The following is a 24,403-nucleotide window of genomic DNA, read 5'->3' on the forward strand; positions in this document are numbered from 1 at the left end:
CGTCAATGAACATTTAGACGAGCACGCCGTAATAACGGCAGCGCATATCGGGAGCGAGGGGAAAAAAATGCGTCCTTTAATGGAAGTGGAAGAGTGGTATGAATGTTAAACTGGCAAAGTATCACGTCGGTGGAGGTAAGTGGCAAGGGGGGGAGGGGAGGGAAAGGGAAGAAGGCGAGGAGAACGAGCGAGGGGCGCGTCTCGGGGCCTCGGGGCCCCGTCATAAACAATAGCGGAGGAGTAATTGATTCTCTAATAACTTAACGCGCGCCAGCACGAGTCGGCCACTAACAGCCTTAGGTAGGCATAATGTATTATGGCCGGCTCTCGGCTGCCACGCCGGGAGAAGGCTCCGACGAGGAGCATCACGGGCTCTATTGCGAGTGTGAGGACCCGAAGATTTAATGCCGCGCGCCGATAATAAAGCAGCCAGCCCTCGGAAAATGCCGTCTTGCTCGCGCGCGAGGAAACTTCCTCCGCCCGAGATACACGAGATGCTCGATCCCGTTTCTTCGAGCGATGACGTCGCGATGCATTTCGATCGCGTCATCTCCCATTTTTTCCGCATTTTCTGAATCAGGATAAAAAACGTGCATATGCAGAAATTTAAAAAAGATCTAATTTTCATTTTCAATGAAATAGATCAAAAATGGTGAATTTGATATAGAGAAAAGACGCCAAAATTTACTCTTGAAAAAACAAAAAAAAAGCAAACAAGACTTTATCCCCAATTTCTTATTAATTAAATACTGTGCTTTATTAGAATTAATATGAAGTTTGACTTGCTTGGTTTATTATTATCAAAAGCTTATAATTTCTACATTTGTTGTTCGTTTATGTATGCTCAATTTGTATGAGGAATTCTTGAAGTTCGAAAGTTTCTTTTCCACGTGAATTTCTTCGTATTATCTATTTTAGCAGCACAATAAAAAAGTATCTTTCTGATATTATATTTTTCTGCATATTTGTAAGAGAGTTTATCTAAATCTGTTTCATTTTTGTTTTTATCCTTTTCACTATCATGTTTCTACGGGTTAGATTTTGGGAATCAATTTTTTATTTTTATTTTATTTATTTTTTTTTATTATTTTTCGTTTATTTTTAGAAACTTTGCTAAAAAAAAAAAGTTTGAAACGGTATTATCAAAACTGTGATACAATCTGCTACAGAACAGTCTATAGTAAATTTTATTTTTCAGTATAAGCTTCTATTTTCAAGTTTCAGCTAGAGTCCAAGAAATAAAATATCGGTTTTGACATTTTTTCTCTATACATAAAATCAGAGATGATATTGTTAATTAAATTACTATATATATATATATATATATATATATATATATATATATATATATATATATATATTAAAAATTACATACTAATAAACTCTGGTATAAATAGATAAAAATTTTAATATATATGCGAAATCAATTTTTTTCTCTCCTAAGATCGATTCGCTCTAATCTCTCTCTAATCTGATATCTCTAAGCGAGTGCAATCCTCAAGCCGCACTGCGACATGATTGCACGTCGTTGCAGCTCCGCTTTGAACACGAAAACCGCGGCTGCGATGGGTGGTCGATCGCGCATGAATGTTTCATGGCTCCTAACTATCCACGAAAGATGATCGATGGCCGGTTAGCACTCCACTCTCGCCGACCCTCGCGAGCGCATCCGCTACGAGCCGAACCCAACGCACGAGAGCGCGTGCGGGTGTGCCTGCAACCAACAGGCGTAGTTCATAAATACGCGGCCATTTGGCAGTAAATCTTGGTAGCCACCGGAGGGATCAGTGGTCTATCTTTCTCTCTCTCTCTCTCTCTCTCTCTCTCTCTCTCGTTCTCATTCTCGTCGATTCTCCGCGGCGTTCCTCGTTGTTAATTACCGTGTTTTAACACCTAGACCCCACACTACCTTTTCGCCCCGAGCTCTTCGTCTCTTTCTCCCCTCTGCTCCCGGTTATTCTCCCCCCACGATTTCCTTCGCCAAGGCTGTCTATAGCTAAGGATCTCATTTAATGTATTGACTTATACGGCCTCGTACGCCTGGAGTTTCCAACGTGGAAATTTATATATGGAATTTTGCATTGCGTTTAATTTGATGTTAGATGAAGTGCGGAATGCATTACACAATTAATTTCTTCTATTTAAATACTGTGAACGATTTTGATTGCTATTTGATGAATACATATTTAATATCTTTGACAGAATATAATACGTATCCAGAAATTCACTAGTATAATTAAAATTATATTAATGATCTGCACTGTATTTATTGAGAGAAATGCAGAGAAAACTTTTCTCTTTTAGCTGAGAATTATTTTCGTACTAATTTTTCTTACACTATCAATTATACGATATATTGCGAATAAAAGATTGCACGAATGTGAAAGATCGAAACGGATCGGAATGAGAAGTGGGAGAAATTCACTTAATTATTCGCAGAATAATAATTAAAACTTAGTCGTAACTCGCATCTGACGTTTTCGATAATCGATATTCCCTCTCGTTAAAAATATCCAACCTTTCTACTCGATATTAACGATCATTTCTTGTTTCAATACGTACAATAAGTATATCCATTGTACAATATTATGCATGATTATGTGCCTGAGTTAGTCTTTTTTTTTTTTTTTAATTCTCTTTATTACATTATATCTGATCTATTTGTAGAATTTCAATATCTTGTTTTCTCTTACCGACAACATAGAATAAAAGAAAGAGAGAGGAAGATAGATTTACATAAATATAATTTTATCGTGTACGCGTAAGACATTTCAATTATTTATATACACACACATACTCAAGTAGCATAAAAAAAATTTCGTTGCACATTTAACTGATTCGCGTATTCATTAGCGACTCTTCGTAATTAAATGTTTTACTTATACGTATACTGATTTCCGCAGCGATCGATCGATTGCAAAAAGCAATTGCGTTCGATATATGATAGCTTGAGAGTTTTTTCTTTTTCTTTTCTTTTTCTTTTCTTTTCTTTTCTTTTTAAGAAAGGACGCGATCTTACTGGATCACCGTTAATTATAAATTTTTGACAAGTATTTGTATAAATCCACTATCATGAAGAATCTCCATATTTTACGACGATTGGATCAAAATATTCATATAAATTTTGTTGGTTGTAAAATAAGCCGCCGGTCGATTGTTTGCATGCAGTTGCCTTACAGCCGATAGTCGATGTATTTTGTTTTCCAACGAGAGTACGGAAAATAAAATAACGCGCAACGTTTTTACAGATCTGAATGCGTGTGGAAATATATTTCAGGATTGAATCTCCCCCATCTAACCATTTTTTTCCCCCCCTAAAATACATCAACAACAGAAGGAAAAGATTACAACAATAACAAAGAATATAATTTTATTAATATGTCTAAGTCTGCTATATCGGATTAGAATCTGTGATTATCTACTTCTGCAAAAATTATACTCGCTCACCTTTTTAACAAATAAAAATAAAAATATTTAAGAGCACAAATTTTCTGCTCCAACATTATGAAACGTGAATTTGGCCTGGAAAAAATATATATTATTAGAATATTACAAAGTTTATGTTATATAAAATATTATAAAATGTTATTTAAATAGTTTTCATAATTAAATTAAAATAAAAATTAAATAATTTTTATAAATGATAATATTTTAAAATCGATATCTCTTGCAATATTGGTTCGAGCGTAAAAATATTATAAGAGTTTCTTTTACATCTCTTTTTTATTCAAGATGCTACCTAGAACTCTAAGCCGAAAATGCGAAAAGATTTACCCCTCTCGATATTTGAATATATCTTTATACGACATACGAAAAATTGTGATTTTTCTATTTTATATGTATATACGTTATATATTATTACACGATAATAAAAAAAGATTTCTTTCTTCTGTAAAAGCATCGGACGAAACAACGATATGCGTTAGGTAAATTGTAAATTGATTATCATTTATATTATTTTTAAAATAGACAATTTTTCGTTCTTTTCTAATATAAATTAATATAATTAGAGAAATATATGTGATCGAATAATTAAATAAATTTCACGATAGAGAACTCTCTGAAAGAACTGCACAAATGTAGGAGATCCGCGCCGCGAATTTTTGCGAATACTCGTGAAATTTATGACGCGGAATATTTCAGTTCAGCGCAATACAATCCTCTCGGTAGGATTTCTAATATATCAGGAGTTGTGTATGCGGGGGTTGGGAAGGGGTGCGTGTTGGCGGATGTATTTGCCGCGTTCGCCATGCCGCCACCACGCTCGACAGATAATAACCGAGTGTCTCGTATCTCTCTAATTACAAACGAAGGGCGTAGTGCTGTAGGGAGACCTCCCTTTTTGGCGATCCCGCCTCGCGCCGGATAAGAGATAAGCATCGACGAAGGTGCGAGATGCTAAGTCCGCCGGCCGCTTCAGTCGATCTCGTGCCTCCAATTTGCATTTGTAGTACAAAGTATCCGTTTATAACTTACGATCTTGCCAAGAAAATACTCATCGGAAAATCGATATACTATTTAGGAATTGTTTAAAGAAAAAATGAAATGAAATTCTTTTTATACAAGAAAATATTATATCTCGCGTAATAAGAAAAGAAAAATAGATGAAATCTTTTCTCACACAATATGATATATAATTGTAAATTAAATCATAAGATACAAATATAATTTAGTTCTTTTCTTATGATGATTATAAACCTAAAAATAGAGTAAGTAATAAGCATATTTTCACGAATTAATTTATGATAGATTCACTAGGCATAGATGAAGATTAAATCAGACGAAAATAAAAGCCTATACAATGATAATAAATCATTATGTAACGAGCGTGGTACAACTGTATATACTACAACACATTAAGCGATATATGTGAAAATTAGAATCATCATTTTCCTCGAAGATTTAATAAGTCGCACCGCAAAACGGATCTCGCACGATCTATCGATCGTGTCGCCCACCGTCGTCAACACCGTATATTTCGAGAAGCCCCGTGAATTTCCGGTCGTATCTCGGTATAATATCTTTCTCTCTCTCTCTCTTTCTCTTCTTCGTTTTCGCCTGCGCAGTTCGCGAGGAAGTACGAAGGAGAGAGAAACAGAAAAGAAACACGCGCTACACACCCTATAAATACGAGCGAGTAATTGATTCAGTAATAACTAACTCAAGCGAGTCCTTCCTCCTCCATCGTCGACCTTTCTCACCCTCTTCCACCTTCGCGCATAAATATGTATGCAGGCAATAATATAAGCAGGCGCGCGTTTCAGAAGAGACGCCTTCCAGGATCCCGAGGTGCGCACTATACGTCACATTCTTTTTCTCACGCGTCACGACGCCGGCGCTGTACATTTCTCACGTATTTATTTAATCTATTATCCATCTTCTCTTTGTACTCTCTTAAACTTAATCATTTGAAATATGGTCACCGATTAAAATAGTGACCGCAAGATTTCATCGAAGATCGATGATTATTTTGCCGATCTTCAGCGAAAGCGTTCATATTTTGCCGCTGTTTCATATATTTCTCTAGCTTCAGTTTTGTCGTCTCGTCGTTACATTTTTTTCTTTTGATCGAAGAATGCGACAATTAAATCAATTCACATCACTCTTTTTGTGCGAGATCTATATTTTACGGTTACTTCATTCTCTTCGTTTCTAGCTAAGCTTCAATTTACAGCATCTTAATGATTAATTTTACGAAATTATTCAACATGCGACGTGTCCTGCGAAATATCCGAATTAAATATCTGGAAATCTCGCGATAAGCGATTCACATTTGGACGCTAAATAGCAATTATAAGCCGGGACGAGGGTTAAACGCGCGGCGACCTAGATCTATCGCCAACCTGTCGCGTATCTACGAATATCGCGAGAACGTGCGACGTTGTTAATGCGTGCACGGAAGTTTTCCGTAACCGATACCTGGCTCCGGTTCTCCGGTTACCGGAGCAGAGCGCACTTGGTACCGCGAACGCACGATACCGTGAACGTCGTCCGGTCGTCCCGCTGCTCGAACATGCAATTTCGCGGACCGATCCTTCTCTTCCATCGTGTCTGTCCCCGATAATCTTTACATCCCGCGAATTTCTCTCTCAAGCTCTCGTTCTTCGATCGCGAATGGGGCGATCGAGTACATAGATTGCTGCAAAATTTTTCATTCGCTCGATCCAACAGCTTCTCCGACAGTGATTCAAATTTATTACGTTTATATGATTTTTATTGAAATATTTCAGAAGAAAGAGAAAAAAATTTCTTTTTCAAGAAAACAAACAAGTTAATGTCTCTCTTTGAAAGCCGAATGTTAATTGATTGAATACACATAATTTCAAAGAGGGTAGAATAATAGATATCGACGTACGCGTTGCATTAAAAAAATTGTAATTATTTTACAGATTACATGACGTTAAATACAATATAATCTCTCTCGTGCATATTCTTGAGTAGAAATTTCGTTCACCTAAATTTTTATTTTTATTTAGTCTCTCGTACGATTGATTTTAATAATTCCATTGCCGTTTATGTACCTAACAAAAATAACAACAAACAAAAATATAATTAATAAGTGTTGGAAAAAGCCATATTGTCTAATTGTTAATTTACACGCGTAATGCTATGCAAATGAGAAAAATACATCGCGAACGATTCTATTGCGCTGGATTAATGGCTCTCAACGGGATGACCGGCAATAATAGCGCAACAGCGGGTCGACAGGAGCAAAAGGAGGATCACACCTCCTTCTCGCGCCCCGAGTAAGTAAGGTAGCCGGCTATTTATGACTATTGCGTTCTGCCCACTTCGTTCCATTACCGATGCATTGCCGGATGCCAGCGACGGCGTGCCGGTCCCCAAAGTCACGCGACCGTAATGCGCCGACTCGTAAATGCGCGCCGCGACGCCACCCGGCAAATTGGATTTTAGATTACGATTTTTGCTCTGTGGCAAGAATCTGCGAGTCTCTCTCGCGAATTTCTCGCGTGGCCCGATTACTGGATTTTTAGCAGAATATATAAAAACCGAGAGATTTGAGTGTACAAGATATTAATAGGGCAACTGGCATTTAAAAAGAAATTCATGCATACGAAAAAACACGAACAAAATTATCGCTTATAAGTACCCATTAAATTGCAAAATATATTCGAAACATGTATATTATAATTATATCATATAAATGTCTATTAAATTGAGAAATGCATTTATGTACGAGAAGAATTGAATATATTGTATAATAGAAATATGAATGTGTGATCTAATTCATAAAAAATAAAAAAAATAAGCTGATTTTACAAAAAAGTTTCTTATATGTATATTTAACATATGATTATAGCATCACTATGAAAGAAAAAAAAAAAAAAAAAAAAAAAAAAAATAAATTTGCCTTGAAACGAATCTTTATACAGAGTTGTATATTATTATGTTTAATATATTACGCGCGTCTGCGTTCTCGTTTAAATTAGTTGTAATTAGAAAACTCAAGGTTGTTTTATTCTGATTGCTATGTTTCGATGAGAGAGACATCGAAACGTATAGGATGTATAAGGTGCGTAAGAGATGTGTTTGGATCGTGGAAGAAGTTGGACAGGGTAATGGGAAATTCGCGGCACGTGATCGACGCGAGAAGCACGTGTCGGCGTCCCATCATGGGCGATTTGGGTTTTAGATACCACCGATACTCGGCTGAATGGAAGGGTACGACCGTCGAAGGAGAGAAAGCCACGTGGTACGGGCACCGACACGCGCTCAATCCGCTCGTCTTAATGACCCCCTCATTATCGTGTCTCGACAAATTAGTCTTGTTATTCCCGAGTGCATCGAGTGCACGATTCTCTCTCGCGCGTCAACATTACGTCAAAACTCTCTCGTGAATCTTCTCGTCGAATATTTTTTAATGCAACCGAAAATATCAAGTATATGAGTCCGAGAAGCGTTTCACACATATATAATCTTTCATCAAATAATTTATTTATATCTTGCACGTGTTCTATTATAAGAATAATTCTAGTATATTGTTTTGCTAATGTTACTTATATTTATTCAAATTCTCATCTTGGTTTACCTTAGGAAGGATGGAAAGGGGGAGAGTTATATATAATAATTGCTAGAACGAGATGGCTAATCGAGAAGGATTATGGGAAGCGAGTTACCTTTCTTATACGAGATATTTTCTCGGTACCGTGATCTCGTTACACACGCGACACCCTCATGTATTTATCATCCTTCTACAAGCTCCAACGCGGAATGATCTATGAGAATACAGTGCACGCGGATTGTCCGTACATGCACGTGGATCAACACGTGGCTAGAGGCGACGGGCCGATAATAGGTTTGGAGAAAGCCTGTCGATCATGATCGTCGATGCGCGACAGACTGATAAACAACGACTGCTCGCTAATCTGTTTTATGATTTTCTATCTGCGATGAGAGAAAGAAGGGGAGAGAAGGACAGATATTCGGATAAATATTGCATGTACATTTATTTAAAGCATTTATTTAAAGATAACAAACGATATGATCGTGAAAATATTTATGAGTGATCGCACGCGCGAAAGAAGATAGAATCTATTATTCAATTATTTTATTATTATGGCGCATAAATCTTATAAAGTCAAAGGACAATTTTGAAATTATCGTCGCGCGCGAAGTCAATGAAATTACACACCATTTTCATTGTAATAAAAATCGAGACTGTATTAGGGCCTGGGAAAAGACATTGGTCCATCTTACTCTTTTCGAGACGCGAGGAGCCTTGACGAGAACCGAGGTCGTAATTCGCGAAAAGTGCACTTCGCGCGCGACAAGTGCGACCAGTGCTCATCCCACATCCCACGCGGACATAATTGAGTCCTCCTCCGTCTCGTGGACCAGCTCTCTACGCGCTTCTTTCCCGAGTCGACGAGTATGCGGAGAAAAAGGAGATTTGTCTCTCTGCGCGAGCACTCCGGGTGGATTCGCGGATGGTGTCCACGGGAGGACGAGCCGGTTAGCAGAGGGGGTCAGGCAGAAAGAGGGACAGAGGCGGGTAAAGGGGGCTCTCACGTTACCGACGCTGCGGCCGGGTGTCGGGTTACCTCCGACCTCATCTTCCTCGATGCCTCCGCGAGTTTGCCACCATCGATATCGTCCGTCCGTTCGTCCGTGTGTCCTCGCGTCTACCGTCCGACGCTCCCGACACCAATTTTTCACATCCCCCGCTTTTTTGCCCGAACTGCGGATCTCTGTGTGAGAACTTAATGAAACTTAAGCTTCGGGAGTCTAACTCTCTGTGTCCAGGTGGTTCGCGGAGAATAATCTCATTCGGAGATGAAAAATTATTATGTAGTTATATATAAGCTGCGCGCGCGAAAAATCATTATCCGCTCTCTTTAATTCGCATATAATAAATAAATGAATATTATTTGAAATCAAAACAACATGAGCGTAGAATTTCCGACAATTTTAGGATTTGTTTTGGCTATAGCATCACAAAAAAAAAAATGTTAACGAAAATATATGTTGAAATTGATAAATACGACAAAGTATGTATCTAGTTGCATGCATATCTTATCGGTTCAAATAACGATTTACGTATCACGTTATAGTCGATTCACAACAATAATCGCGTAATTAATTGTCTACGACGCGTACGCGTTTATTATGCGAATGGAAATCATCGCTACGCATCTAGGTTACCCCTGTGGTTGTTTACGGAAGGAAGGATGCATGTATATTTAGGGGACGATACGCGTATTGTCGGAAAGGGTGGGTGTTTGCCGTTATGGACACCCCTCGATGTCGGTATCGATTATACACCCTCCGACGTATTGCGGGGGTACGAGAAGCGCTGAAGAGAGGGACCGTTTTAATTATCTACTGAAGTAATTATATATATAAAAGGGCTGCGCACACGTGTACGTGTATATGTGTATGCGCGCGTATACGAATCGATAAGTCAAGGGCAGGAACATCGCGAAGCCGAAAATTTTCCGAGAACGAAGATACTTGTTAGGTTGCCGTAGATCATTCGTGAAACAGACGAGTTGCGAGGAATCGATGATGCGAGAGAGATATCTAATATGTGATACTTATGTTAGAACCGAATGGTATTTATATGTAAAGATGTATTTACAGATATCTGATACAAATGTGACTGAACAACAAGGTCCTTATATTTAAGATTTTTGTTTTAGGACTTGTAATATTTCGTTTTCAATTTTGCTATCTCTCTTGGACTTTCCTCTTCAGCTTTTATGATTCTTTCTCTTTCGATATTATTTAGATATTAGATATATACAATGTTCATCGGAAATGAGTTTTAATGGATATAAATCACTCTGAGCTCACGTTGCGTTATTGAAGCGAAAAAATTACAAGGGCATAAGAGGTAAGGATCATCTAGGAGGATTATCAATATAATATAATAAAATTTACGTTACATATTATAAAGAATCTCATATATAATTATCTCACTCTTAAATTGAGCCGTTCAATTATTCCTCGTCTCTAAAGATAAAGATTTTCAAGAATTCGGAAAAAGATTACCGATATTCGAAAATTCTTTTTTATATTGCACAAAAAAAAATTCACTTTTACGTGAAAAGCGAGACAAACACTTTTCCAACGGGTAGTCGTCGGATAGCCGATCTGTCGTCGCGCAAATTTCAGAAGTCACGCACTTTTCGGGAATGATATAATCCCACCAACATGCGACAGAGAAGCGATGAGACGGATCGTAGGATACAACGGGGGAGGAGTGGAAAAAGTGAGTGAGACAGAGGGAGGGAGGGAGGGGGAGAGAGAAGGAGAGGCACGGGGTAATTTAACACCGGAAGCGTCTTGAGCGTGACGCCACCCTGAAGGTGCAGGATACGCGGCATGGATAGGTAGGCAGAAGGTGGGGCGAGAAGAAGGTGGAGACGACGGCGATGGTGCAGGCAGCCGGTGGGGGTGGGAGTCGGTCGGTACTCGAGGCCGCCATGCAAGGCGAGCTTCCTTCGTATTTCTCTTCTATATTTCTCCTCTCCCCCCTTTCCCCCTTCGTCGTCCCGCGCAAGCTTTCCCTCTCCACCCTGTCGTTCGCTTGGTATCTCCTTTTTTTTCTTTCTTTCTCTTTTAATTAGAACAAGGTGATTTCCCCTTACTCTATACTCAGTATTTTTTCGTCTAGTTTTAGATCATTTTTTCGATGCATTGATAATTAATAAGGAATTCGTGTTTTAAAAACAATTCCTTTTTTTTAATTTCAAGAAACAAGAATCTATTTTTTTTTTATATATATATAAAAAAGAAATGTAAGAGAAAAAGAGATACTTTTGACGCTTCAATTATCGATTGGCGATTCATTTATCTATTCAAAAGTCTAATAAATGTTAATAATTTACTAATAATCTACTAATTTCGAGAATAATCGTATCAAATAAATCTAATAAAATCCCATTAACATATTAAAATATACATCGAAAAATTGTACCTCGTTTTTATATTATCTTATCTAATTCATCACGCATAAGATAAGAACCACAGTAAATTAGCAGCGTTCAGTAATTTTATTTTAAAATGCAAGAATGTAAATCCGATTTGTTTATATGAGGATAGTTGTTGACATAATCGATACTATTGTTCGCATTTGACAATTATCGGATCAACAATCTACACGAATCTTTCCTCTCTTTTTTCCAATTAGCTCCCTCTCAACATCCATCCTCCTTCATTTTAGATTTTAGATCATCGCATCGACGTCGAAACACTTTTCTCCATTCCCTCCCGCTGTCCTCGTCCTTTTGCACCAGTGTGTGGCCGGTCTTATAACGTACGCGCTCGCGTATATAGAATATAAGTACGCGCCTACCTACGTCCAGGAAGATTGAATTACCACCGCGAGCCCCTATGTGTGGCAACTCTCTTACTTAACCTACCGTCTGTCGGGAACTGTATCGGCACATTTTTCCTTCAGGCAGGGTGTCCCGCAAACGGTGCCGGCCTTCTTTAAACCGGGCGTGCAGCTTGTCGCGCGCGAATGCACGTTCGTTTTATGAAAAACTAGATCTACAGACATATCACGGTCAATCAGACTAACGTATGAAATCAGACATCCGTATTAACTTTGCGAACCGCGATTTTATAGATACTTGATGTTTTTTTTTTATTATTTTTTTTTTATTTTAAAATTTATTGACGTATATTTTATTATGTATATTTTTAAAGAAATACTTTTTTTTTTTTTTTTTTTTTTTTTTAAGTCAATAGTTTCAAGAAAATAAACGATCGCGATATAGAGTTTTATTATCCTTCGATTAATTTCGGAAGGATTTTATTTCCAACGATCTCGCACGTGTATGTTCCGGTTCATGAAATTACGTGTTCGATATGAAACAAAAATTGTTCGATCATCAAGTTTCGCGACGTATTCGCGCGAGAGGATCTCTGGCTCATCGCGTGCGTGCAGGCGACATACGAGTGCGATGAGTTAAGGTGTCCCGAACGGAACGAAAAACAAGGTATATTTTTTCATATACCATGGGGGAGGGGGTGAGGGGGGGGGATAGAGAGGGAGGCCCGCCCACATCGCAGCGCGAGGGGGGCTCCCCATCCCTTTCCTCGATCGCCGAAATCTCCGATCTGTCAGGTTCGATAAGAGACCGCCGACCGGATATTTATTATTTGTAATTTACATGACGAGGTACATCTCGTTAAGTCGCTAAAGTCTCAGGGACTTAGAGCGTGAAACGAATTTCATGCGTGTATACGCACACGCACGGCAGGATCGCTCGATGTAACATTTAAGTAATTTTCGCTTTAACTTACTTTCGCGTTGAATTGATATAATTTTAAATTTGCCCCCATACATTTTATAATTGTTATCAATAATTTCTAAGGGAAGTTTCTATCAGATGTATTGGATATATATTTGGAAAAAGTATGTGATAAATTTATATTCTATTTTTGTAAGAAAAATCGAGTTTTTTCTTTTCTACTTGTTAAATATAATGTAATATTTTCCATTTATTAAAGAATAAAATTCTGATATGAATAGATCGTCTAAAACAAGTAAAGTTTAAGCTATATCATGATTAACATGCTTTCAATCTGTAAAACGTAACATGCTACAATCAGAAAGATCAATCTCGCAAAATCATTATACATTTCTTGCCGAATTTTCAAATATTTAATAATAAATATTTAATAATATAGAAATTTCTTTTTTAAATTTTAAATAAAAGATGCACAAAATTTATCAGTACATACATATCGAAATACTCATATGTGTGACATACAAAATGATAAATAGGTTTCTGTTCGAAAGTCCATCACTTTATCACGCAAATATATTTAGTATAATAGAGTTATCTCCATAAAGTCAGCAGAATCTTAATTTACAATAAAGAGAAAGAGATTGCTTTTGTGGTATTATCAGTGATGGGGGAGGGGGGAGAGGAGGATTGCTTGTCCTTTGATGCTAATAGATTTCCCCGAGGGTGTGAGAAAATCTGGGGGGCTGCATCCGAGAAGGCGCTGGTGCAGAGTGAAAGGATAAAAAAAAAAAAATCCAAATGAGATAGAGGAGAGAGGAACAAAACGAGATAGAGCGAGAGACAGAGACGCGCTGTCTGGCCACTCTATAATTTGTCTGAGGGCTGAGTTACCGCCCTTGTCTTTGCTTAGCGCTGGGCGTTTGTTCGGCTCTCTCTCCAGTGATGCTATCGGCGCATACCTCGCTAGACAGGTGGCCCACCCCGTGACACCCACACACATATACACACACACACACACGCGCGCATACATACTTGACGCGATGCGCCAAGCGATGCATCAGTGTGCATCGCCAGAATTCGGCGCTCTTTATTCCGCATGCGCGGCGTGTGATGCGTAAAGGCTGATAAAACTGACTTCTTCCATTCGTCCTGCTGTCATGTATATATTACATAATACGCGAATTAAACATCGGGCACGCGGCAACGTGCCGATCATTGCCTGATGACGTTTAAAAATAACTTTGTTCGCTGTCTAAACATTATTTCACAGATTGTGAAATATTTTAATGGCTCTCAGTCATGCCTGAAATAGAATTCGCATTCTTTTTGCTCGAATAAAACATTAAGTATCACGAGTTAGACGTTTATGGTATTTCGTTCCTTGTGTATAACCCATGCGATTGTAAAAAGAGAATCGGCAATTATGAGATGTAAAAAGTCCATATATTATATTTCAAAAGACAATAAAATGGCCCGCCGTTACATCCTCCGAGGAATCTTTTATCAAGTTACGGCGAAATTGCTCGCAAGAGAGTTTCCATTTCAAGTTAGCGCGATGCCTGTCGCGTCTGAGTTCGATCGTCAGACGATAGAGTTAAGATCGAGGGATCCAGCACGGTAGTTCGCACCCGTGGAAACCGTCTGTGTGGTCCGCATGGGTTTCTACCATCCGTTTCGAGCTCCACCCCCCCCCCTCCCATCCCTCTGCCCTGCTCTCCTCTTCCCTCTCACCCTCTCTTCCGAGTGCTTCGCCAACGATGACGTTAGTAATACGATATCTGCCCCGTCCGCGATCCCCGCTGACGGCTTCCATACGGATGTTCCATAGGGAATAGGACCGAGGAGGTGGCGTACCATTATCCGTTTATGGAACCGCGGTGACGCCCAATGCCGATAACGGTAATCAGTTTCGCCGTACGCGCGATGAATCGGCGACGATTCGTCCGCGACTGTATAAGAGCAGTACCCGACAACGGAGAGAGCTGACGTTAAACTCAGGTTGACCCCTATACTTGGAAAGTAAAACCAAGCAAAGAAACTTTTCAAAATTATAGTGCGATGCAATTTATAAAGGGAGTTTCTTTTTTTTCTTTACTATTACTCTCCACTGTGTGAAATATATTAAATTAAATTTTGTTGGAAAGTACCGCTTGTGCGAAAATAACGAGATTACTTTTGTGATAATTCAATAATAATTTCTCTTCTATTTTTTATTTTCTTCAAAAATTCTAATTTATGAAATATTATATTGCTCGTACGAAGAATGATTGACGTAAATTGCTTTCTCTCTCAACAAGCTGTTTTCTTCAAATTTATTAGAGATGTCGAAAAAAATTGATCTTTTATTTCAAGTTTCGTTGGGTCTATATTTTTTATAAGAAAAATGCGGGTTTCGTTGCCAAACCATCCAAGGAGGCAGGAAAGAGTAATTTCAGGTTTTTTTTTTTTTATGAAACCGTACGTCTTTTCTTACGTAAATCGATTCTCTTCATTATTCCGCGTGTGAAAAGTGAGATCACAGAAAAATAAATATTTTACGAGTCGTTTTATATTTTATATATCAAAGGATAAAAGATATGAGAGATAACTCGTATTAAAGTATTCAAACTTTCCGATAATCTGATCTTAGTGCTTTTACACGTGGGAGAATCAATTTACGCAAGAAACAAGCAGACACCGGCGGTTCCGTTTAAAAAAATGAGAGAGTTGCGTTCTCCCTCTCCCCCGCTCCTTCAAGAGTCCGACAGCGGTACCCTATTTGTCCCGCGATGGACCTTAACGAACTTAACACTAAAGAAAAATGTTGTCGCTATCCCTAATAATTTTCGAGAAAACAGCTTGTGTAACGTTTTATACGGACCACCCTGTATATCTTCGGTAAATCATTATCAATGCATGTGACGCACAAAAAAGTACGTGCTCTCTCTCTCTCTCTCGTCATTGATTGTCACGACGATAAAGAGCGGAACGATTGTCTCGAGAGAACGTTATAGATATATATATATATATATATATATATTCGAGTCCGTAAGATTGGCTGGATAAATTTCAAAGAATGCTCGCGATTCTTGGTAACGTTGAGCAGAAGTCAGGTATAAGAGAGAAAGAGAGAGAAGGCGGAGCGGAAGGTGGAAGAAGACTTGGGGAGATAGAAGAGGAGAGGAGGGCAGACGGCAGACAAATGAGTCGGGCCGCGAGACCCTGCGACTCGTTTAATCAAAGTTTGGGATGCGTGCCGCTCGGTTCCGAACTAACTACGTTCGATCATGCTACGAAGCCAGACCTTACCATATACGCTGCCTCGTACCAGACACTCGTAGACGTTACCGTGCAAGTCTACCTGCGACTCCACCTTTGGATTTCCTTGGCGGAATCTCGATCCTGTTGTCTTCCCTCCGCGACGTTGTTGATTCTCGTGTTTTTAATCGCGATAGAGTAGCTAACGGCTATAAAACCCTGCCTAACTCAATCTGTATGTTTCTCTATGAAAATACTTAACGTGATTCTATTGTCCACGATATATCCCCAGATTTTTTTTTTTCATGGCTAGTAAATTAATGTTTAATGTCACGATTATTAATTAAAATTTAGAGTCTCTAATTATTCTAAATATAGAACGAATCCTGTTGGATAAAATTAAATTTTACAATGTTATCTCGTGTATGTTGATAACGATGAAAGATATCAATTTCCGACAGCGGGAGAAGGCGCCACCGGAATTCCCCGCGCGACGAGTGGAAAGAGGGCACGTAGAGCACGACGTGTATACGACACTCCTATACCGACGATAAACGTTTCGGAGTCCGGGGTGATGGGCGAACACGTGAGGACCGCGCTACAGCGCGTGTTTCGTGGGACGAGACATAAAGTAAGTGGATATAGCCCGGTCCCGGTGCGTGCAGGCACCTCGTAGATAAGCAATTACGATGGAATCCGCAGATAAGACGACAAATTCGAATTCCGAGATTCGGAGCCACGATACGATCGACACGGGACGTTCTCCTCGTTGCCTCTCTTTCCTTCACCGTCAAATACCACCGAGGACTCCTCGCGTCCTGCGAATCGCACAATTTGCTCAACGATAAATCGCAAACGTTAAACGACTGATCTCGATATTGATGATATCTCTTTGAGTTGAAAAATAATTGCGCATGCTAGATCATTAGGAAATTATAAATCGTGGGATATACAGGATTAAAAAAAAAGGCTTGAATTTTAAGGCCAAGAATGGAAAGAATCAAATATTTGGATAAATATTATACAATAATTTTATTAATTAGAAACAATGTATTATCAGCGATTATTTTTACTGATTCTTCTTATGTTGAACAATATAATTATATTATATCGAAATTTACGAGATAACGTTAAAAATTTCAATTTAATCTAACAGGATTTTTATTCTAAATATACCTAAGATTGAGGAGATCAATCTTTAATCATTTTTAATTTAGAACCAAAATATTAAACATTAATTTACTAGAGTCATGAAAAAAATTTTAAATAAATCTGCAAATATAATTATAATTTTTTTATCTCGTATTTTTGTTGAGAAAAAAATCCTGGGTTTTTAAGGCATTTCGAGCGTTTCAAGTGCGTTTTCCGCGTTAAAAGTCAGGAGAACGCTGCGATTTGTTTTGTTGAGAGTAAAAAAATCCGGGTGGGCTATCTCGATTTGATTTTCCGTCGTCGAAACACGTGACGCCGTTTGTTTTCAGCTAATGTAAACGGTGTTGTTGCCGCGCGAGGCGATTTTCGGTAAACTACGCCGGCGTGACGACGCGACCGCGACGTGTCGTCCGGATGTCAATCACGCACACGCGTTCGTAACGTATCGCGCTGATGCGTGCTACGTTGATTTCGCGTGCACGCTCTCTGCCATCCGAAACTGATAATGGGCGTTGCTCCATAAGTAATGCGATACGTTTGTGCGTCGTGGACGCGTACACACGTATATGTGTGTCCATGTGTGTTTTGGTTGCCGCTGCATATTTAGTCATAAGATCAAACTCAAACGCGGGCGCGCGACTTTGCCGTTATTTTCAATTCCAAACGCGATGTAACATCGCGCGTTTGTCGCGGATTTGAAAGGCACGATATATGTATGTATACGTATTACATATGTATAATACGCGACGTGTATATATGACAAGGATAATGATCGAAAGGTGATAATTACATGCTGAATTTCATACGAATGCCTAACATTCGGCAAAATCGATAAAATTACGATTTTGCATGAAATATTATACGAAAAAAATTTTCTACGTGTCAAAAAAAATCACGATATATTATCCCTATAATTTCGTTCAATAATCAAAATTATTCTCTCGTTATTATTTTACGAGTATTTTATTATATATATATATATATATTTATTATTTGATTTTATACATTTGGAGTACTATAAAATATATGAATAATTCTTTCGTTAAAATTGCAACTGTTCCCGCGCACGTATGATATTAACGCGTACGAGATCGAACGCAATTTTAATTGAAAAGTTCAAGAGTTAATCGCCGCGTATCTTCGTGATGAATCCTCGAAAAAAAAAAAAAAAAAAAAATATCGCGCGATTTATTCGAGTGTATCTTCGATACTTACTCCACGAGTAACAATGGATTACAGTATCTTTACTGATCACGATGCATCCTGCACCTATGTTTAATATCGAGACTTATGAATTATGCAAATAACAAGAAAGTCTCTCATCGAACCTGAGGAGGTCTTATTTATCCCCCTCTGTTGTGACATGAGACAATTCAATTTACATTTTATGTTATTAAAGTATTAGTGGATATTAATGAGAAACGAATTCATGGTAACTTTTTAATAGATTTATATATATTTATTACTTAATTAATCATTGACAGACCAAGTCGCGTGTTAAATGATATTTTAGACCAAAATGCATTTTATACGAAATAGCAATTAAATCACGCAGGAATTAACGATAGAGCGTATAATTAATTTAAATGAGAGACTCATGATACATAAAATTTAAATATCAAGCATATTTGGCATATTTAAAAGAGATTACGAGTTACGAATAAATAAATTATGATATACGATTGGTCGACCGCGTGGGTGGCAAAGGCAGATGCGCCTGTCCAAAAAGGAGAGTAGCCTCTTCGCATTGGTCCATCCGTGGTTTCCATGGACGCGAATAATCGATCTGTTCGCCCCTGACGTTTGTCTCTTCCACAGAGCATGCTCCGATGATACTCGGTTTTCCTCGGTCGAGACATTGCGTAATCGTGTTACGTAATATATGCACTATATCTAAGATGTGTAAAACAAAGTAATATTTCAACAATTGATAAAGCTGAGTTTTAAGCAATCTTAAAATTGATCCTAGAGAGTCAGGAGAAGAATTATATCTGGAGATTTTTATTATCAAATATAAAAATAAATGCGCATTATGATTTAAGGATATATATAATTTTATATGAATTTTTTTACAACAATTATTGTAATTTTTATATACCGCGATTCAGAATATATACTGGCAATTAATATTATTTATAATATTCATTATAATCTCTTTTAATACACACGAATAACAAAATATTCATTTACTGTCATATTATTTACGTTAATTATCAATTTCGTTATTGATATACTTGTCGTTTAATTGCACGAGTGCACACGCACTTCTGTCTGCGTGTATGGTATACTAGATTACATTATTATTCTTCAACCCTATTTATGTAACGTTTTGACTCGATATGTTACATTGAAATTTATTCGTAATTTAATTTTGCCTCGTATAAACCCAGCTGTGCGGACGATCGGATGCGCCGACCGATTTTATTTCGGGCTCTTGCTGTCAGATCGCTCACAGGTAGCCTGACTCCGTATTACGTTACCCGCTCTGCACTCGCTCGATTGCGCCCGTTCGCTCGAGCTGCCGGCTGGACACGTCACCTGACTTTAAATTTGTTTCGAATTAATCGAACTCGAGGCGTCTCTCTTCGCGGAGTAACGCACTCGTCTCGCGCGCGCGTGCGGCCGTCATTCATCAAATAAAATTGATAACAGTTGTATCACGAGCGCGCCGAATCACTGTTGAATATTGTTGAAATACGCGAATCGAATGAGTCCCGAATCGATTGATTCTTTTTTGGACAGAGCGAGTAATAAAGAGCACAATCTCTTTATCCACAGCGATATAACTCTTTCACATTAAATATTATAGTTATAATTCGTTAAATTTTTTAACGAAATTAATGTCGATTATATTGTAAATGAATTGATAAATGATCGCGCTTATTTTAATTTTACTAATTAATCCTGAAATCATAATATATATTTTTACGTATCCAAAAATTATACGTTGCGGTGAAAATGTTTGAGCGAACACGGTCGTTTTTTAAATCCCCTGATACATAACTTTCCCGTGCAACTTGGTACTTTCGTCCTAACGTTTTGGCTTCACCGATTCTACTCATTAATTATGTTGCACCGCCTGCAACAAAATGCACGCTTAAATTACTCGCCGCGAGTATCAGTCGTCAACGGCGAGAACTTGGCTCGTTAATGCGGTCGGGAACGACGTAGACCAAGTTCTAAGTTTTGCAACACCCTTACACGGATTAAGTAACGCTTCGTAGATGTATAGGCTTCTACCTTTGGATGAACGGTATTGTGCAACGCGATGATTGCGTTCTACACTTCATAAATGACAGCGTACACGCGATAATGCGCATGCAATATGATAATTCCACGTTATTTAATAGAGTGCGGAGAGATAGACGAATATAAAATGCGCGTGAATAATCGCCAACATATTATACGCAAATGAAATTCGATGCGTCTTCTTTACTCTTTACAAATTATGGTTGTGTCTCTTACGAACGTATATATCTCTGTTAGACACTAATAATAATATATACATATACATATACATATATATGTGTATTTTATATTTAATTAGAGATAAATAATAAAAACACATCTCGAAATTTCAATCGTAATCTGTTTTGCAATGTGAAACGCAGTGGAGATTTTTTTTTGGTTATAAAAAAGTGAAAAAATTATTCTGAGAAAATAATCATTATACAAATTATATATATCGAAATCGGACATGAACAGAAGTAGGATCTACGTATCACAAAGATTGCTTCCTATTTTTAAAAGATCAAAAGGATCGCTTTCCACTCTCAAAAACGTCATATCTGTAAGATTGATATTAATTTTATGTTTCGTTTTGATAAATTTATCTGGTTAAGTTAAATGTATCAAAAGTCCGAAGAATTTTTTGAATAACTTTTCTCTCTCTCTCTCTCTCTCTCTCATAGATTCGTGATAATAACGCGAGGAAATTACAATATTCGTTTCGCTCGATTCTTGATCAATGGAGAACGGCCAGGATCGAACATTGTTGGATAAAAGTTTGTGTACCACGCGACTCCTCTCATCAAAACAGAATCAGAACCAATCAACTGTCACATCTCGATGCCAGGTGCATTAAAACATTAAAATTCATTAATGCGAAGAGCAATCTTCTCTCATCGAGATAAAAAGAGTCTTATAATCATGTGTATAATTTTTTATTTTCTAATTCGTTTGTATGAATTATTGATATTCTGCAATTATAATTTTTCGATATAAATTGTAATTTACAATAGAAAAGAATTATACAATTTTGCGACAAATTATGCATTTATAATAAATGGTATTTGTATGCGTGCGTATACACAGAGTGAATTTTGGAGTTCGCTGCAACAGACCACGTCCGACGATAGCGCGAAAGATGGCGATAGATTCGCAAGGGAGGAACATTCCGAGGAACATCACGAGACTTTGAATTTCGCGTTTCCCAAGAAGGTCAAGGCTCATGGAAGAAGAAAAGCGAACGCCAGCAAGCGTAGAGTCACGTTCGCTGATCATTAAACTCGTTCGCGCGGCGAGCATTGCGTTACATTACAATAAAAACTGCAGCGAATGCAGATATCGTATTACATTCATTCGTCCGATGTCTGATCAGATTTTCCCGCGTAATAAGATTTTTCGATCAAAGGTGCGAGATCGGATAATGCAGTTTCATCGTCAGAAAATTCTATAACTCTGATATTTGTGTTAAACGATATGTTCGTGGCCCATTGATCATTAAAGGAAATAGATACGATATTATCATCATTATTGTTATTTGTTACATGAATTATATTTTTATTTATATCATTATATAATTTGAATATCATATTTTATTATTCTATCGAGATATTGTTTGATATCCGCGAGATCAATCGCTCGATCGTCGATTGTCAGACGCAATGTTGTCACTTTTCGAACGATCTGCTGAAGCTTCAGACTATTCTTGACATTTGCTAAAAAAATTTCCGATATTTCGATTCTTCAAAATTTCAAGTGGAATTTTATACCATTTTAAAATTAAATTTATACGATTAAGCAAGCATGAACGGATTTAAAATATGGGCATTACATGATCTATCACACATGCTGCCCGCTAAATACTTACAGGTATATTCATCAAATTTTCAACCTTGCCAGTTACAATTAATAAAAATTAATTGTTTGATTATCCGTAATATATAACATAATATTAGAGAGAGAGAGAGAGAGAGACAGAGGAAAAAGAAATATTTTAATAATACAACACTTTAAAAGATTTTGGCAGAGTTTGTATCCATTTTCAAAATTTAATTTGACATTTTTTTTCATAAATTATATATTGAAAATAATTAACGTTATGTGTAAAATCTTGCATTTTTTTAAATCAATCTACAAATCAAAGAAATACGTAGAGACAAAGTTAAAAATATAGATTTTTCTAAATTATGTAAAAATATGCATTCTTAGATTTGGTAACATTTTTATTCTCGAAATAAATTAGCATGAAACACGCGTATCCACGAACATGATTAAACGTCGCTTTTGGAACTTATCCGATTCTTCACGCAAGGAAAAAAATACTCGTGAAAGCGGGAGAATCAATTCATTAAGACTTTCCAATGGTGTGAAATCCATCTTTACGACACAGATAACTTCATCTGAAATCGCGGCGATAATTCTCAGTACTCGAGCGCCCATACATTTTTTAAATTTCCGAACATATACGAAGATGAAGCGTCCGAAAGCATTGATAGATGTAATCTCAGCTGGTGATTACGGCTTTATACATGGCGACAGAAATGTGATTACTAATAAAGTCTGTTATGGTGATCGCGCTCCACAAATAGTTTCCACGCTTCAAGAAAGTCAAGTGCCTGTAATTGATGATACGATCGGGCAAATACGAACTGATACTAATTTATCGATCGATAAATTGGTCGCTTCGAGAAACTCTCTGGATTCTCTGCTCCCTGTAAAATCGGACTCAAACACACCGGGGATCAATCAGCAGCAATCACGAGATCGGTTCAAATTATCGAATGATCAACATTCACAAGAATATGACATATCGTCGCGATCTCCGGAATTGCAAAATTACACGCAGGAAGATTCTGTTTCGAATACGATGGATCGACTTGAGCAGCAATCGCGGATTACTCGGTGCATCCCTCAAACGCTCGCGATCCCTTCCATGAAGCAGCCATGTTCTTATCGCGAATATCACACGTGGAAAATCTCCGAAGTAGAAAATGACATAAAACGCGATGATCTCTTTGCTTCTGATATTCGAGCAGCGCAACGAGAACAAAATGCACGCTATGGATTATCTCAATTCGATAGGTTGACCTGTTCCGGAATTTCGGGCAATCAAGGGTCTCGATATTCTCCGTTGTGTCTATCCTCTGTACCACATCGCGATTTTTCCTCGAAAAGTTGCATCGTGGTTCAGAATTCTGTTCGAAAAATTGAAGCTTCGAGAAAAGATTCGTTTAGCCCACGAAGCACGCGAGACGCGCATCCAGGTGCTTTAAGATTTTAGATAATAATTGATTTTTGAAACTTACGATTTAAAAAATCTTTAATTTAAAATGATATATGTGTACATGGAATATAATCAATCTAATCTTTTTCCATAGATTTAATTTTTCTAGATATAAATTAAGACGAAAATTAATATCTAATGAAAATAAGCGTCTTAATAACACACTTAGCTTGTAATTTATCAATCGATTTGAACAATCAATAATTACCGATCACAGGTCGCGTGTCCCTGGCAAAACTGCAATCATTTTCTTGCGACGCTTCGAAAAAATCCTCCGAAGAGAATGATGAGTGTAAATCGCAACGAAAATCGGCACGCGAGGTAGAGGACGATTGCGACTCGCGTTCTCGGAAGATGGCGAAAAATCGTTGCCGCGACGAAAACGAGAAGTGCGGAAAAACTCAACAGAAAGACGGCTGCGATCGGAATAGTCGCGTCTCGTCTCGAAAGAGCACGACGTGTGAAAAAGAACAGGAGAACGAATCTTGCAAACATAACATATGTCCCGAACTGCTGATACGGCAATGCAATTGGGAGAGAGAACTGGACGAGACTTGTGAACGAAAGCGCGACGCGAAAGAACGAGCTACGCAATCGAAAGATCCTGATTGTTCGCGAAAAAAGGACATTGACACGAGATGTAGCCAAAGTAAAGCGCGGAACAGCGTCTTTTATACTATTATAGTATCGTAGTTGCTTTTAATATCCAAACTTAATTTTTACGCGATGTATCGCACGCAGAATATTTTTAATTAATATCTCAGATTCCTACAGAATAGTAGAT

General features: G+C 37.8%; 1 long non-coding RNA gene across 1 annotated transcript in view; it reads left to right on the forward strand.

The window, feature by feature from the left end:
• Window positions 1-21,752, forward strand: part of LOC138937875 (uncharacterized) — a 30,157-nt gene extending 8,405 nt beyond the window's left edge. The window contains exons 3-4 of the long non-coding RNA XR_011447584.1: window positions 21,023-21,186; window positions 21,426-21,752. This is a non-coding gene — a long non-coding RNA (uncharacterized lncRNA). The remainder of the gene's footprint in view (window positions 1-21,022; window positions 21,187-21,425) is intronic.
• Window positions 21,753-24,403: the final 2,651 nt, after the last annotated feature.

Source organism: Polyergus mexicanus, unplaced genomic scaffold, assembly GCF_030449975.1.
Source record: "Polyergus mexicanus isolate NDT 795.1 unplaced genomic scaffold, iyPolMexi1.0 SCAF_11, whole genome shotgun sequence".
NCBI lineage: Eukaryota > Metazoa > Arthropoda > Insecta > Hymenoptera > Formicidae > Polyergus > Polyergus mexicanus.